The sequence below is a fragment of the Somniosus microcephalus genome, chromosome 27 (genome assembly GCF_052327205.1).
Source record: "Somniosus microcephalus isolate GS21.2 chromosome 27, FLI_Smic_1.0, whole genome shotgun sequence".
NCBI lineage: Eukaryota > Metazoa > Chordata > Chondrichthyes > Squaliformes > Somniosidae > Somniosus > Somniosus microcephalus.
In genome coordinates this window covers 18,303,386-18,320,039 of record NC_141013.1, presented here as the reverse complement: position 1 = coordinate 18,320,039, position 16,654 = coordinate 18,303,386, and the positions used below count along the sequence as shown (strand labels likewise).

At 41.4% G+C, this 16,654-nt stretch overlaps 1 protein-coding gene across 13 annotated transcripts in view; it reads left to right on the top strand.

Annotated features, from left to right (window-relative positions):
• sema6d (semaphorin 6D) overlaps nt 1-16,654 on the top strand; it is a 257,838-nt gene that overhangs the window by 123,557 nt on the left and 117,627 nt on the right. For 2 of the 13 annotated variants that reach the window (XM_085968615.1, XM_085968618.1), the window contains exon 2: nt 2,311-4,388. The exons of 10 other annotated variants lie outside the window; for them this stretch is intronic. The gene's annotated coding sequence lies outside the window, so the exon portion shown is untranslated. Of the gene's footprint in view, nt 1-2,117; nt 4,389-16,654 lie in introns of those variants that run through there. One more of the 13 variants, XM_085968617.1, reaches the window with a different exon arrangement.

Sequence of the window (16,654 nt, the reverse complement as noted above, 5' to 3'; positions counted from 1 at the left end):
TGTGCAGTAACAAAAGATTACACTTAAAGGAGGTTTTTATTATTGGTCAGAAGAAATGTAGTTCATTCAAGTTTATTTAAGACTCTAATTAAAATGATCTTGAATGCCTTTGTACTAGAAAGATAAACTTTGCTCTTCATGCACGTACATTACATTATTGTTACTAAATGCGCACAACCTGGAATAAGAAGGCATTAGTAACTGTTATACTGGTATGTAATTATTTAACATTCACCATGTACATTCCTTTTTTAGGGATTTTGAAACTGTTGTGCCACAAACTCTCCTTTTCCGTCCATTAAACATACACATTTTAAGCTCTTTTGCTCAATAAACAAGAATGCTGAATTTTAAAATGCCAAGTTGAAGTAATGCACTTTGTAATTGCATAATTTCACATTCCACAGTGATCCTAGGAAATACAGGAGATGGTACACGTGGAAGTGTTTCAATTCCAGAAGTGAGGTTGATCATTGGAATTAGAATTTTTTTAAAAACCACACATTTGGTGCTCTTCAACATCTAGCATTTTACTAACATGTCCATTTTCTTATTGATATAATTTGGTTGAAGTTTTTTTTAGTGAGTTAGTGATTATTTGCGTTAAAACAGTGTAGAAACAGAACACTCCCCATTGACGGCACATTGGGCTATATCCCATGGCTCGGCAAATAGTGGTTTATGTTATAAAAAATCTATATTGGCTCAAGTACAGTTCTCTACATATTTAGTGTTATCGCAGAGTAGATTTTATTCCTTGCAATAATATCAAGCATTTTTTCTACTTCCAGGTTTGTACTGCAGAGATCGTGAACTGCTGAGATATTTTGGTCAAGTTACTATTTGTACTTGAGCTTTATAATAGCCGGTATAGCCCAATGGGAATAATTACCCACAGTTCCAGTGACATGATGCTATCAGTTGCAGAAACCAGGACCAAGATCTAGTCTCAGTCTTAGCAGCTTTACTCAACGCATTAGAGTTTACTAATTTGGCAGCGGTCTTGTTTACATTTTTCATTGAATGAATACCTACTCCTCTCAGTATGTATGCCTTTACAGTTTTTTAATTGCAGAGCTCACCCTCCACTCCCCCCAGCATTTCTGTATCTCAGCACTTCAGTGAATTTATTCCAATGTTGGGAGGACTCATAAAAATCAACATTTCATTGTGCAGTACACACGTCTGCTGCATATATGACAAATAAAATTGAATTGAATGAAAGGCACCACACCCAGCGTAGCCTTCAATGAACCGGTGAGATACCGAGCTAGAGCGGGGGCAGCAATCGCAGCCCTCTAATTCTTTTCACTTTGCATTCCCTGTTTGAAGTATTGATAAAGAGAAGGATTCATGGGCCTAGAAATTTAAGCAGTTACTAGGATCCAGGAGGAGGAGTGGTGGGTAGTGGTAAGATAGTGGCCTTGTTATCTTTTGAAAGAGAATATTACTCTGGGCTTTCGGAAGGAAGTAATTTCAATGCAAGGTACCACATGCCTTTGATATCTCCCACAAAACAGCCTTTCATTTTTGTTTTAGCTGGTAGAAAGTCATTGTTTTTAATCGATGGGCTGTGCAGTCCCAACATTTGCGTTAATAGTGCCCAAAATAGCCATCAGCCAAATGCTCTTGTGAGTGTCTCCATTATTTCAATACAGAATCAGCATCCTTTTCATTCCTAGATGGTCATTCAGAGCTGTCAATCATTCAAACAACTCCATGCTGGCTGAATACTAGCTCTGTGAGATTTTAACACCAGTGCCCAGAGGAAGGAAGGAGAAACCTTGCAGAAAATTAATGAAGCATATTATAGGCCACTGCATCCCATAATTGCCTTCTTTTAATTAAAAGTTTAAAAGAGAATGTTGCATTTTGAAAGCGATTTAATATGATAAATCTCAGCCTTCAGCACACAACCTGCAAACTACTCAAGATTTAACATCTTGAGTTAGCAGGCCAGCCCACTCTTGCAAATACTACTATATTTCACCTGTTTTATGTATTACACTATCACTGCGTCTTCATGAATAAGAGTGTAATACGGGTGATAGTGCGTCAACAGCCCATTTACATTTATCACGATCTTTATTTTTGCAATGGAAATAGAGAGAGTGATGTAAAATGGGCTGTCAACTTGCTATAGCCCGTTTTACACTATCACACAAAGTTGAGATCTACCTCAGTTTGTTCACATACTCTTATGCACTGTCCTCAGTTTAATTTACCATACATTCTTTTGCATTATGTAAAAAAAAATATGGAACACGGAATACAGTTCAACGAGATTTCATGCACATCTCTGCCCACCAGAATTGTCGGGACCAATCTTGCGATCCCAGTTCTTTCGATCGGAGCCAGGAACGAGGGGCGGAAGATTGACAACAGTGTGCCATGATCCCTGCTAGAGGAAAAAGAATACAAGAGTATCTTTATTTAAGGAGAAGTTGAGTCACAGTGTTTGTTGACCAGGCAATTGTGATTGAGAATTTTGAAATAGAACATCCTTGTTTGTGAATAAAGCAGCTTTAAACTCAAACCACAATGGTGCAGCTGTACAGCTTGTTTAGAGTTTAATTGGTACAATAGAGCTCTTGCTTTTCCTAGGCATAATTACTATACCTTCCCATCTCCTGGTGGGCTAATGTATTATAGGTAGTGTTTCTGCAATTAACAAGACAAACCAAATACATTTTAATTGATTTGATGAAAGTCTTGAAAATACAAATTGTAGTTAGACTGATCCTGCTAGGTATCTCGACCCTTTTTAAAAAAAAAAAAAAAAAAAAATAAACAGGCCAGTTATGCTGCACATTTTGCTTTTAATACAAAGCTGTTCCAGCTTCACATCGATCCAAACTGTGTAGTGTCTCGGGAATGAAATCGCCAGTGTCAAATTTAGGAAATCGGCACAAGATCACCTGAGAACAGTTTGTGTTTATAAAGCGTCTTTTTACAGACGTAAATGTCCCAAGGCACGTCGCAGAGCAAAACCTGCATGCCAAGCAGTGCGATCATTGACCGAAAGTATGGTTAAAGAGAGAGGTTTGATTCGGGTCCTTCAGGTGGAGAAGTAAGGTAAAAAGGCAAAGGGATTTAGGGAAGGAATTCCAGAGATTAGTTCATGAGACCGGTGCAGACTCTACCATCAACAGTAGAGCAGAAGGAAAAACAATGCACAGGGGACCAGAGCCGGAAGACTGAAGGAAATAGGCTGAGACGTCCTCGAGGAGATAATCTCAGCAGTGCAAAGCAAAGTTTAAAAATTTCCCACACAGTCCACTGGACAGCCTGTGTGAACTTTTCAAACTTCACTTGTAATCTTAATGGCAAGCAAACTGCCTTGTTGATCATCTGCTAACATTAAAAGTTACCCAGCATTTAAATACCATTGGATAAACATGCAGATCTCTGGCCAGAGGCTGGCATGGAGCCTGCAGTATGTCATGAGCCTGCTACTGTGCGTTGCTGCAAGCAAGTGCCAGTCTCAAGCTTGGTACCTTTAGTACAATAGCACCATTAAACAACATTGGACCTTGGGTAGGCTAGTCTTTGGTCACCTCATTTTGCCTTGGTAGCAAGAGAGTTTTCAGTTCTGGTTGGTGGTTATTGTACGTGGAGTTTATAGCATCAGTGTCTTTGAAGACAAGAGGCCCCAAAATTAGAAGGTTTTATAAATGTTGCAATAAGAAGTTTGAATGATTTAAATCAATAGAAAATTTGCAGAAACATTGATTTAAGATGTAATAACAGCAGTACAGTATCAGTTAGAAATCAGGAAAACTGGACAAATAAATAATCCATCAGATAAAACCTCAATTTCCATTTGCTAGATTTCATCTCAGCAATTTAGCACCTTATACTTGGGGCTTGCCAGTGCCAAATCAATTGATGTTTAGGTCAAAGGTAGACTAACTGTCCTTTCAAATTATACTTTTATATGCACGAGGAACCCAATATGGTAATAATTAATATTCCCACCGCAGTGTCCTCTGGAAGCTGTATATTTTATCTCAACAAACAGAGACTTGGAGATAAGCCTTTGTTTAAAAACCAAAGCACGAACACTGCCTTCATTAAGTAAGGCAAGAAGTAATTGTACAGTAGAGCTCAAGTTACACAGCACCACTACACGGGCCAATTGTGGTGTCATCAGGCTTCAATCCAACTTTCCCAGTAAGTGAACCAATGGCTGTGTGGTGCTTTTATCAAGCAAATGTTGATATTATTAGAATGTAGGGACTGTACATTTTAGAAATGTAACTGCTCCACTCTGTTGGTACTGCTTTACTGAAAAAAGCCATGGTTCTCATTACTGGAGTTCATTAGCTAAGTGAAGGTTTACAGGAAAAAGCAGCTGCTAACTTGGGTAGAATCCCAAACATCATAAGGTATGTGCTTTTAATCTGTCTGTTCTGCATTTTGCTAATTCCACCTTCAGCGCTGAACAATTCACACTGTCATCTTCAGCTTGTATGTGATTAATAAAATTGATCTCGTTCGAAAACCGCACGCCAGATTCCCTCAAAGGGTTAACATCACTCATAAATATTTAAATAAGACAGCTGTGCTGCTCACATTGTCAACCGAGGAGAATTTAAGACTATGAAAAATGTATAGTTTAATCAGGCGCACTTCAGTACCCCGTGTAAATGTGAAAATATCTAATCTATGCAAATGTATATTTCAGTAATGACCAATGTAAATGACAAATTTAAATAATTGAATAGTTTAGATTTTCTAGACAAAAATGCAAATATACTAATTTCAACAGAGTTACTTAATTCTGCAATATTGAAGTCTGTGGTAAGGCAGCTTTTTTGGTCTAATCATGGTTAACCTGTGCACTGCACTAATTCAGAGAAAGAGCTGGTAGAACATTCCAATCCAGTTTAAACTAAGAAATTAAGGATAAAGCAAGATAATTTCAGTTTATTTTGGGATCATCTTTTCTGTAATTACTACACATCTCATGTGAACCAAACTCTGAAACCTTCCTCTTCAGTTTTGTCTCCTCTCCCAATATGCCATCCTACAGCCCCTTTCTGTCGCTTATTCCTCATTGCGTTCTCCCTCTTTCTTTTCCAGTGCTTCAAAACTGGGAAGCTCCTAATCTCCCTCGGTATTTTCTTCTTACAATCTTCAGGCTTTTAGAACCCACACTTGGTGTCTCCTAATCACTGCTATGTGATTTACCTCACTCTCCCATTTTGTTCTCGCAGCCTTTATGATGCCTGAACTGTGGGTCCTCACCATTGTTTCTCTGTAACCATAAAACACATCATCCGTATGTATTAGCGTTAGAATAGTCAAAGTCAAGACAGTGTTATCTATTTAAGCACACTTTAAGGTATCACCAGATTTTAATTTACAGGAAACTCTTTTTTATCCGGGACCAGTGTGGTGCCGGTTTATCAAAAAGTCCAGATTACAGAGAGGTATAGTAAAAGGTACGAGAGCCCCGTACACGGCCACAGATCCAGGTGTCCCTGTTGCATAGCAACAGGTGCAGGAACCCCGGCCACAGATCAAGGCGTCCCTGTTGCATAGCAACAGGTGCAGGAACCCCGGTTACATGGCCACAGATCCAAGAACGGCCACTAATATGAAGTAAAACTTACCTGAACCTACTCCTGAATTTTGCTGGTTAATAGAGATTTCCGGTTATTTAGGTGCTGGTAAATCGAGAGTTTCCTGTAGTTCCCTATGCACAGTACATTAACAACAAAGCAAAATAATTGCTTTTTAAAATAAACATGAGCCTTAATTATTGTAATTCAGATCTCCCATTTATGAGCATGAGGTTTACTCAATATCCATTATAGAATTGACATTTTAAACTTATTTCGCTCAAAATGCAGGTTTCCACACTTTCAAATTATAGGGTGCAGCATTTGAAAAGTGAATCGTGACGTTGTGATGTGCCGTTTGACCAGCCATTGTGCAATTTGGTAATTGGAATTCATGTTACAATTGTGAAAAAAGATGCACTTCCTTCAGTTTCCACACTTGCACCTTTGTCGGTCTAATTCCATTTCTTTCCCACTTATTCTCGCTGTTGCTGCATCTCTGTTTCTTCATCGCTGTCCTTTTCCAGTAGCATTCTCCCTGCGCTGTTCTTTTCTATAGCTTACGCTCGGGCTAGCATAATCTCCATCTTTTAAATGGGCGAATGGCATTTGGGGAAATGTAGCTTCACAAAAGGAAGGCTCCGTCTTTAATCAGGACCGACTGCCCACTCCTACTTACCAGGGAGGGCTATTCCCAATGTCCTGATCTTCTAACAATCTGAAGTTTCTTATTCATTTTCGTTGGCCAAATATTTTAGGGATGACCTAAAACATGGTGGTGTGCTTTGTTGAAATAATGTGTGTAAAACACAAAGAAGATTGAAGGTCAGGCTCTAACAAGTTGGACTAGTGTTAGACCACAATGTGGTTTGTGTTTAAAGCAATGGCTTTTCATGCAGTTTGGGGAGGTGGCATTAACTGCATGATCTCTTCCATTCTGCACATATCAATGGTCATTTATTTGAACAAAGCTATGAATTTACTTTCCTGTATTATAGAACCTTGTTTGTTCTTCATAGTGAAAGAAAGAAATTGTACTGACACTGCACCTCAGTACATCTCTCCAAGTACCAAAGCACATCACATACAATCAATTGCTTTGAAGTGCAGTCACTGTTGTTATGTAGTGCCACAGATGTGTTCATTGTTCTTGACAGTCCCTTTCTGCGCCCAAGGTTTCAATGCACCTGTCATTTAAAAGAAAAGTGTTACACTCCCCTATATACATATTAAAGCTCATTTTAAAAATGGTTACGGGTAAAAGGGCTCCAACAACTTCTTAAAAGCTTTTTTCTACCGGTGTGCAAGTTACTTCCACCTTTTTGATTTGTGATTTTAATGAGCAAGTGGTGGGGGTGCCACTTGTGGAGCTTTTGGAGCCTGTTGCTTCCGAATGCCCCAACCACCAGCAGCTGACTACTCCGGACCGATCTTGCACAAATCACCGGGTGGATGAACGAGAAATTAACAAAACTCTGTTGAGGGATGAATTTTGAAGTAGTTACATTTATCGGGATTGGAGAAAGAATAGTTCTGATGGTGGCTTTTGAATTGTACCATCTATTACTTATCGTCACATGGTAAAAGTAGCCCAAATGGAGTTTCACACTGTAGCCACACAGACTAATTTAATGGACAACTCTGTCAAATGGAGATGTAAAGATGTTTGGGTGACGATCACAAAAGAGAGAGAAAGAAAAGGCAATAAAATGGCAAATAAAAAGTTTCACATTTTATGTAGCATTTTATTTTTTCTCTTTCCCTTGCATTTTCCTTTCCTAATTTCTCTGGTAATACTGAAAATGTAATTGTTATTTTGATTGCAATTATAGTAAGGAATGTATAACATGGTTGTTTCCCGTTTGTGCTATTGGCCAGAATTAAAATGAGCTGTTTAAGTTGCTGGTAGTCACATGCTGCTGCTGATGTATGTACTCGGTTAGTTTCTGTATAGTGTAATTGGTTTTGTGATGTATGGGGCTTTTTTTCCTGGAGCTGATTTATTATGGTTTGAGTAATTTGTGAAGTGCTGTTTATACAGTATTGGCACTTAGTTTTAATGTTGTTGAGGTGTGTTGTACGTGGAATATTATACCTGACGTGATTTACTATTGTGCAGGGCCATGAACCATGAATGAAACAGTCCTTTCCATACCCGTATGTTAAATCTGCGGTTCTAGCTTTTACAAAGCATTGGTTCCTTAGGAACTATCTTCAGTGACATAAGAATCTAGAATACCTAGAGCCTGCAGTGGTATATCAAAAGACAATGAGGGAAGATTTGCTTTGGTCACTGCCTTCAAAAAGAATGTGTTTCCAAAAGTAGTTGTATATAGTAACCAGAGCAAACCTTCTGTCCTAGATGGACTTGGAAACACTGAAGTTTGGTTGCCAGCCACAATCTGATGTTGCACTGGAGAGAGAGACACCTAACTGCTGGAATACTGAAGAAACATTAAGATCCCCTTTGGGTTTGAATTTTTTTTTTTAAATGGCTTGGAAGCTATAGGAAGAAATAATATTTTACTCTCCATTGCAGTGGGTAGCACTCTCGCCTCAGAGTCGGAAGGTTGTGGGTTCAAGTCCCACTCCAGGGACGTGAGCTCATAAATCTAGGCTGACACTCCACTCCAGTGCAGTGCTGAGGGAGCGCTGCACTGTCAGAGGTGCCGTCTTTCAGATGAGTCTTTAAACCGAGGCCCATTCTGCCCCCTCAGGTGGAAGTAAAAGATCCCGTGGCACTATTTTGAAGGAGAGCAGGGGAGTTCTCCCCAGTGTCCTGGCCAATATCTATCCCTCAATCAACATAACAAAAACAGATTATCTGGTCATTATCACATTGCTGTTTGTGGGAGCTTGCTGTGTGCAAATTGGCTACCACGTTTCCCACATTACAACAGTGACTACATTCCAGAAGTACTTCATTGGCTGTAAAGTGCTTTGAGATGTCCGGTGGTCATGAAAGGCACTATATAAATGCAAGTCTGTCTTTCTTTCCCCACACATCAACTTGCTGAAGCGGCTTAAAGGTTAAGGGGGCTAATTTTTGAGTGTCAAGTATAAAGGCACACCGTTACACTGCACTGACTGTCATAAATCTCATCATCGAGAAACTACCTATGAAATAACACTGGACGGCCAGCTGGGGGCGCCGTCCAAGGAGTATAAATACTCTGGTGTGGGCCCCAGCTTTCCAGGGACAGTTTGTAAGACAAGGAACTAGTGAAATACAACTAGATCTCCATGTTCTGAAACAAGTTGATTAAAGCCTTGCTTTATACTCAAACCAAGTGCGTAGTGAGTTTTATGACATCACTGACCATGTGCTATATTCAGATCTATCAAGTTTGTACTTGCTACCAGCAGTTAGTTCAGACATTAAACCAAATTTGCTGGTTCCCAAGCAAATGAGCCATTTGTACCTCTAAGCAAATAATGTACCTTATTGTATTGATGGTGACAAAGGGTAAAATACTACAGCCAAGACTAAACATAGTCAAGCTACTCCAAAAGCGGCACTTACAACACTGACCAAAAATATTCAGAGGAAGTTGATCAATGACCAAGGGGTATTGAAAAGCATGAATCTGAGCACCTGCAATGATACACTGGGTAAATTTGTGGTTTGGTACTGAAACATACACATCAGCAAGATCGTGGGTTCAAATCCCAGTCTGTGCTAATTAGCAGATCTCTGCTGGTGCAATGTTAAACAGTTGGCTTGAGCACCTGTGGCTGGAGAGAGAACTGACCAAGGTTCTTGCACCTGACTGCTATCCAGTGACCATATGTGGATGTCAGGTGAGGAAAATGTCAGCTGTGATTCCCACAGTTGAATAACCTACCAGAATAACCTAAGCTCCGATGTGATGAATGACCACTTGAGCAAGATACGAGGCAGATGCCAGAACCCTTGGAGCCATATCCCAGCTTCAGCCAGTACCCTGAGGAGAACATTTTACCATTAAAAAAAAAATACATCATCTATCTCTAAGTCATGTCTATGTTCAGAAGAATATAGATCAGATCTGCAGGGAGCTGTCATAAAGTATTATAAAGCATCCGGAAAGAGTTGCAACGTTGAAAAATCAGCTCAACAGAAGCCGAAAAATATTGAACTGTTAAGTCACAGGCCACCCAAAAAAATCTGGCACAGGAACATTAGTCACTATTAGTCAATCTAACACTGACACCCACTCTTTGTCAAGGTTGGCGATTGAATCTGGTAAGTGATGGATGAGTGTGTGCTGCCTTTTTGAAAGTCATACATAAACATTATTCCAATGTGTATAATACCTTCTTAAATATCCATACCAATAAGATGTGAACTTTTAGAAATCCTAAACAAGTAATGTTTTGTGCCATTCAATATATTGTGCCCAAAATAAACAAATTGCATAGTGGCGCTCTGTCTTCTACGACAATCTTATCTTCGCTACATCAGAATGCAGAGTCCAAAGAAACAATCTCTTGCGTCTGCACAGATAAGTCCAGCACAACTATTACTAGATCAGTGCGCAAAGCCATCACCACAGGGACAAGATCCAAAAGGACGACTTTGGTCTGTAAATACAGGCAAGGGGGTCTACTACGGAGAATTATTGGGGGGAGGGGGTGGCCTTTCAACATCCTTGGCTCACCCCCAGATCATGTAAGCATCATTTGTTTGACCCACAGTGCAAAATGCCCATGGCATTTGTAACACTCATGAGAAAATGCAACTTGAAGTTGCCTCCACCTTAATGAAGGTTAAATGCCATGTCTGTTCTTTTCTTGTTGCCATTAAGTCAGAGTAACAATTGCCAGCACTTATGAGATAGTTCAAGTGCTCTCAATATTAGAGAGGTCTGAAATTTAAAAGTGTTCATTTTTGGGATGCAATCTCATGAAGTCTAATGTATGAAGATGAAATGCAGCTGTTAGCATTTCAACTGCAAGCAAGAAAATTGAGCCGTGATTCCTAACCGACCCCACTGATATAACTGAAAAGAATATTCTTTTGCTGTCGCAAGTGTACTTACTTACCCGAGTTCTCAAATGTCTGGTACAGAAATGTTCCTCTCTTCAGATGGCACTATATTTAAATCTGAATCCTTCAAACTAAAGTGGAGTAGAATAAATTGATTTATCTCTTTCTGACAACATGGCTAGATGCTTATCAGCCAGATGACGTTTATAGCCAAGTTTACCAGCCGTGTCTGGAAACTGTCTTTGCCGGGACAAGACATGGCTTCAATACTGCATTGTTCCAACAGTGGCTCCATGCTGGGAGTCTGCAGTTAGTTTTTTCGCCATTCTCTCCGGTCCAGATTAGAGCAGTTAGGAAAAGTTAGCATCCCCTAAATCCCATTTTATTTACATTCTTCAGATATTCCTGGGACCAATGCCAAAGGAGTATCCTGGCTTTTCAGCCAGTCACGTTGATGCTTTTTATTTTATCTTCAACTGACCTAGGTTATAAGAATTGTGTAGTAATGAATGAAAAGTTGGTGTGCGTTTTCCGAGAGATTCCGCACACCAGGGATCACTTTGACATGAGAGTAAAAAAAATATGCAAATGCTGTTGTTATTTAGTACCTGGTTTGTTATTTTATTTATGTTGGCCCCTATTTTCCGATGCCTATGGGTGTGTACGAGCTGTGTACACACCCGTAGGGACCTCTCAAATGCTGGTTTCAGGCATGCGAAGCGCATGTGCTGAAAAACCAGCATTTTGATCTGTCAAGAATCCTGTTGACAGATCACACGCCTGCACTGGAGAAGGGCCTCTGCGGGGGCGGGGGGAGAGTTCCGCTTTCTGCTTTTACCAGCATGAGTTTTAAAAAGTTTTTTTTTTTTTAATGTCACTCTTATTATTTTAAAATACTTTTTTAAAATGTAAGTTTATTTTTAGCCCCGTAAACTTTAATTTTTTTCCAAAAAATTTAATTTTTGTTTAAAATATTTAATTTAATGTAATTTTAACTGATTTTAAATAAAAATTGTTTTTGGAGTGATTGCCATTCATACTTTTGACAGGTCTAAGTTGTCAAAAGTATGAAGGGGGATTCCCTTCTCCCATTGGCTCCTCATGGCCCACGTGATCCCAGGGACGCTTGCGAACCGCCTGCGCCCCTGGGATACGTGGGCCCTGCGCATTTAGTCATGGAGAGGCCCAGGAGCGGAAATGGCCGGACCTCTGGAGCCCTCGGGTAAGGGCGTAGATTTTTTTTCCAGTTTGGAGGCCTCCGCACGCAGGAAGCCTTCGATCAGAAAATATGGGCCGTTAATTCTGCCCCATGTTTCTTAGCTTATGTCTTCTAAATTGTCAGTTTCTTAACAGCCAATGAGTACTTGACAAGAATTAACCAGCCTTCATTTTGAGAATAGAGCAATGAAGGGCTATATTTTCCTGAGTTTGAAAATGTTATTGGAAAAAGTAAATGTGAATAAATAGAGGTCTAATGTTGGCAGAAACCATTAATGGAACATTTGTTTATGTTTAGCACTGCTCCGAGAATTCTTACCACTCCAAAAGGGAATTAATGGAGATTAGTGAAAAGTGCAACGAAAAGCTAATTACTTGATAAGGTGTTGATTATTGATGCGCAGCATTCTGCAACTGCCTCGTTCACTCAAAAGGTGGATCTTTTACTCCTGGCCAGGAGCTTAATGAACAGCAAGCTTTTGAAGGAGTACCACAGCAATAATGAAAGTGAATAGTATCCAGAAAGGTTTGCCATAGGGGTTATGTGTAATGGGCATTGGAAAGAAAGAAAGACTTGCATTTATATAGCACCTTTCACGACCACCGGATGTCCCAAAGCGCTTTACAGCCAATGAAGTACTTTTTGATGTGGTCACTGTTGTAATGTAGGAAACGCGGCAGCCAATTTGCGTACAGCAAGCTCCCACAACAGCAATGTGATAATGACCAGATACAGGAAACTTTGTGCTATCCGGCACCGACGGGACCGAGCTGTTGCCGTTCCCTCAAAACTGCCGGACAAACCAGCGCTAATGTTGAAGCATACGGAGCTTTTCAGCTCCGTATCTGGCAACAAACACTGTTGCTTAGCAACAGCTTCTAAACAGTCGGCCGTACCTTGGAAGCGTCTCTCACTTAGCAACAGCTTCAGAGAGACTTTCCAGAGCCTGACTGTTGGGGGGAAAAAAAAGCCACAAGAAGAAAAAAAAACTAACAAAACGGCTCCTGATTTTTGCCGGTGGCTCGAGCTTGCCGGACATTTAGCCTCCGGATAACACACAGTTTCCTGTAATCTGTTTTAATGACGTTGCTTGAGGAATAAATATTGGCCAGGACGCTGGGGATAACTCCCCTGCTCCTCTTTGAAATAGTGCCATAGGATCTTTTACGTCCACAGACGGGGCCTCTGTTTACTGTCTCACCTGAAAGACGGCACCTCTTACAGTGCAGCACTCCCTCAGCACTGCACTGGAGCATCAGCCTAGATTTTTGTGCTCAAGCCCCAGGGGTGGGACTTGAACCCACTTGACTCAGAGGCGATGGTGTTACCAACTGAGCCATGGCTGACACATTGGTGGATATATTACAATGGAGGAGGAGGGAGATGGCCACTCGGGAGCACAGAAGCCATAGCAGATCTGTGGCCCACAGTGGATAGAACACAGGAAACTGTTGTACTAAAATATTAGCCACTTAGCAATGGCAGAGAAGCACCATAATGAGGAAGCTAAGGCTCACCATAGAGGCTGTGACTGAGGTGTGCCACCTGCTCCATGATGACAACCAGCCAGCGGCCATGCACAACCAATGGCTGTGAAGGTCATCAATGTTATCATCTTTAATCCCGCAAGACCCTACCAGCATCCCCAGGGGACATCTCATCAACCACTTTGTTTACCCTTTGCACAACTGATACTTTCCTGAACAAAGAATCACAGACTGCAAGACATAGTAAAAGCAATCATTTGTATCGTGGTAATGGCATAGGTGTTAATGTGTTTTTTTTTTGCTTTCCTTGTATATCATAAACTTCTGTGTGCTGGTTATGTATGTTCCCTACTATTATATATTCCCCTAGTAGAATGAGTTGCACTGTTAGGTGGTTATGTAGCCAGCTGTGGGGTTGGAAAGAATATAGAAAGCCTGCTATTTTTATCAGTGACCAACGATGATGTACCCACATCAGCACCAGGGCTAATCTTTGTTGTAGGTATAGTAGGCTTGTGTTTTCAGAAGTAGTTATTGTAACTTGCTCAGAGTTTAAATGTTGTCACAGAATTAACACTAACATGAGTTCCAAAAGGCTAATCCCGTGTAATTCAATACATGCTGTTGTCAACAGCATCCTCCTCATGAGGCCCATCAATCTGTCTGAGCCTGGAGCAGTGGACATTTGTGACTTCTTGGAATCCCTCCCTCATGGCTGTGTTTAACCATGAGGCAAGTTGAAGCTAGCCATGTTTGTCTCTTGAAGTTTGGACCACAAGGTCTCCATTCCAACAGCGACAACATTCAATGTGATGCTCCCATTGTGCCTAACCTGCTTCACTGAGGTCTTCTGCAGATACCACTGGTGCTGCACGTGCTCAAATGCAGAATGTAGTTCAGACAAGTGGTGCTCCATGACATCACTCGTGGGAGGCAGCATCGTATATTTGGGTCTGGAACCTCCCCACACAACACAAACCACCTTCCAATGTAGTGTGAAAGGTGGAAAACGATTCTTCAGTATAGTACTGCTTCTGTACAAGCCTAGGTTCGATAGTAAACTCAGCATGGTCTATATCCCTTTACAACTCTCAATCACAACCCTTTATTGCCAGTGCTTAGCCACTCGATCTGTGATTACTCCTCATCAGTAGCTTTTCCTCCCACAATGTGTGCCTGCTTCAAGTGGAACTGAAGACAGTTGTGAGAAAAATGACAAATATAATTTCAAGTGGCTGAAGTTTAAAATGGAGGCTGCTCTCTTCGGTAAATACAAAATGGAAAGAGAAAGCCAGGCTGGAGAAATAGGAAATTCCTTTTGATAAGGAATCGGTTAAAATAAAGGAGCTTTGACGGTGGCACAGAATACTTAAGTGTTAATGGATGTAGCTTTCACAGTCAAATACGTAATTTCCAGACGTGTGAAAGCAATTGGGGAAATTCAAAGGGGAAAAACTTGTTTGTCCGCCATTATCCCATTGTCTACTAGGGTGTGAAAACTGTTACCATTGTTATTTATGCAACTACTTCAAAAGAAATGGCTTTACATCAAAGAGGTCCCGCAGGATAAATATCCGATTCCTGGCTGCAGTCATTAGTTTGCACAAGCTTTTGTGGGTACTGGAAGCTCACATAGAAAGACTTGCATTTCTATAGCGCCTATCATGACCTCGGGACGTCTCAAAGCGCTTTACAGCCAATGTGTAGTCACTGTTGTAATTGCGGCAGCCAATTTGCACACAGCAAGCTCCCACAAAATGTGATAATGACCTGATGATTTGTTTTTTAGTGATGTCGATTGAAGGATAAATATTGGCCCAGGACACCAGGGAGAACTCCCCTGCTCTTTGAAATAGTGTCGTGGCATCTTTTATGTCCACCTGAGAGAGCAGACAGGTCCTCGGTTTAGCGTCTCATCCGAAAGACGGCACCTCTGACAATGCAGCACTGCACTGGAGCGTCAGCCTAGATTTTTGCGCTCAAGTCTCTGGAGTGGGGCTTGAACCCGCAACCTTCTGACTATGAAGCGAGGGTGTTACCAACTGAGCCACAGCTGACACACAATCTACATATAAAGATAGATTTGACACTATGGGCAGGATTTTCATTGGGCCGTGGAGGCAGGATTGGAGGCATGTGGGGAGTTAAAATCCTGAAATCGGAGGTCCCGACCCCAACCCGCCTCCATGCCAGTTTCAAAGGAGGCGGGTACCCGCCCTACACTGGGACCCGTCTCCCCGAGGCAGGAAGGGGATTAGTGCCAATTAATTGCCTGTTAACAGGCAGTTTTTAGCCTAATCCCTATTAATGTTGAAGTGTGGGATTCCTGACGGCTCCAAACCACGCCAAGTTAGAGGAGGCGGACCGTCTGGATGAAGGGCTTGGAGGGGTCGAGATGTCCGGTGTGAGTGATGGGTGCATGAGTGCAAAGGTAAGTGTGTTTGGTGTGTGTAAAGTGTTTAAAAGAAGTTTTACTTACCTTTACAGCCTTCCTTCCTTCCAGTCTCGGGAGTCCCTCATCTCACCGGCACAGAAAGCAGAATGGCTGCGAGCTGTCAAAAATTGCAGCATTCAGCTTTCTGCTCCGGGGAGATCCCTAAGTCATGCTGAGAAGAAGGAATTAACTTGGAGTACAGATTGTCAGTGTTTGACAGCTTCAAACAGCTGTGAAACGCTGATATTTCTTCTGTCAAAAGGTCTTTATCAATCTGTGATGTCACCTGTTGCCGGGTGGCCCTTAATTGGCCTGCTGAGCCCACTGGGCGGGCTCAACAAGGTCAATCAAGTCAAAATCGCGTGGGTTGGCTAGAACTCGATGGAGGTGGGACTACAACCCCGAAAGTTGTAGTCCCGCCTCCTACCCGACTCCTCAATGAAAATCCAGCCCTATGTATTAAGGCGAAAAAAAAGTTCAACTGATTTACCCAAAGGAGCATTTATCAAGAAACTAGCAGCTTCATGAAAGCTTCCTATTGAAAGGATTTGCAAATTTCATGTCTCCCCCGAGGATTTACTTTTGGTTTATTAAAGAAGCCCTGGTTGGACTGAGTTTGGAATCCAGGGCTCAACAAGATGGCTGCGGTCAGCCTCATGGCCAAAGCCTATAAGTTTCAGTTTGGACTGACAAGCTTGTATTCTGATGACTGTGAGAAGGAACTTTCCAGAACTTGAATGCAGACAGACCTTCTGCATTTATGCATGAGAAACAAACCCAGTGGCATTCGGGCCTCTGATTAAAAGCCATCACGGTTGTTTGCACAAACAATCAAGAGCAGACAGGGCCTATTCAATATGTAGTGGGACAAGCTCAGCTGCATTCAGGCCTTCGTTCAGAGGACGTCAACATTGTTTACCCAAGTACTTCGAAACGATCAACGGGGCATTCAGACTGGAATGGCCCCATCACGAAACC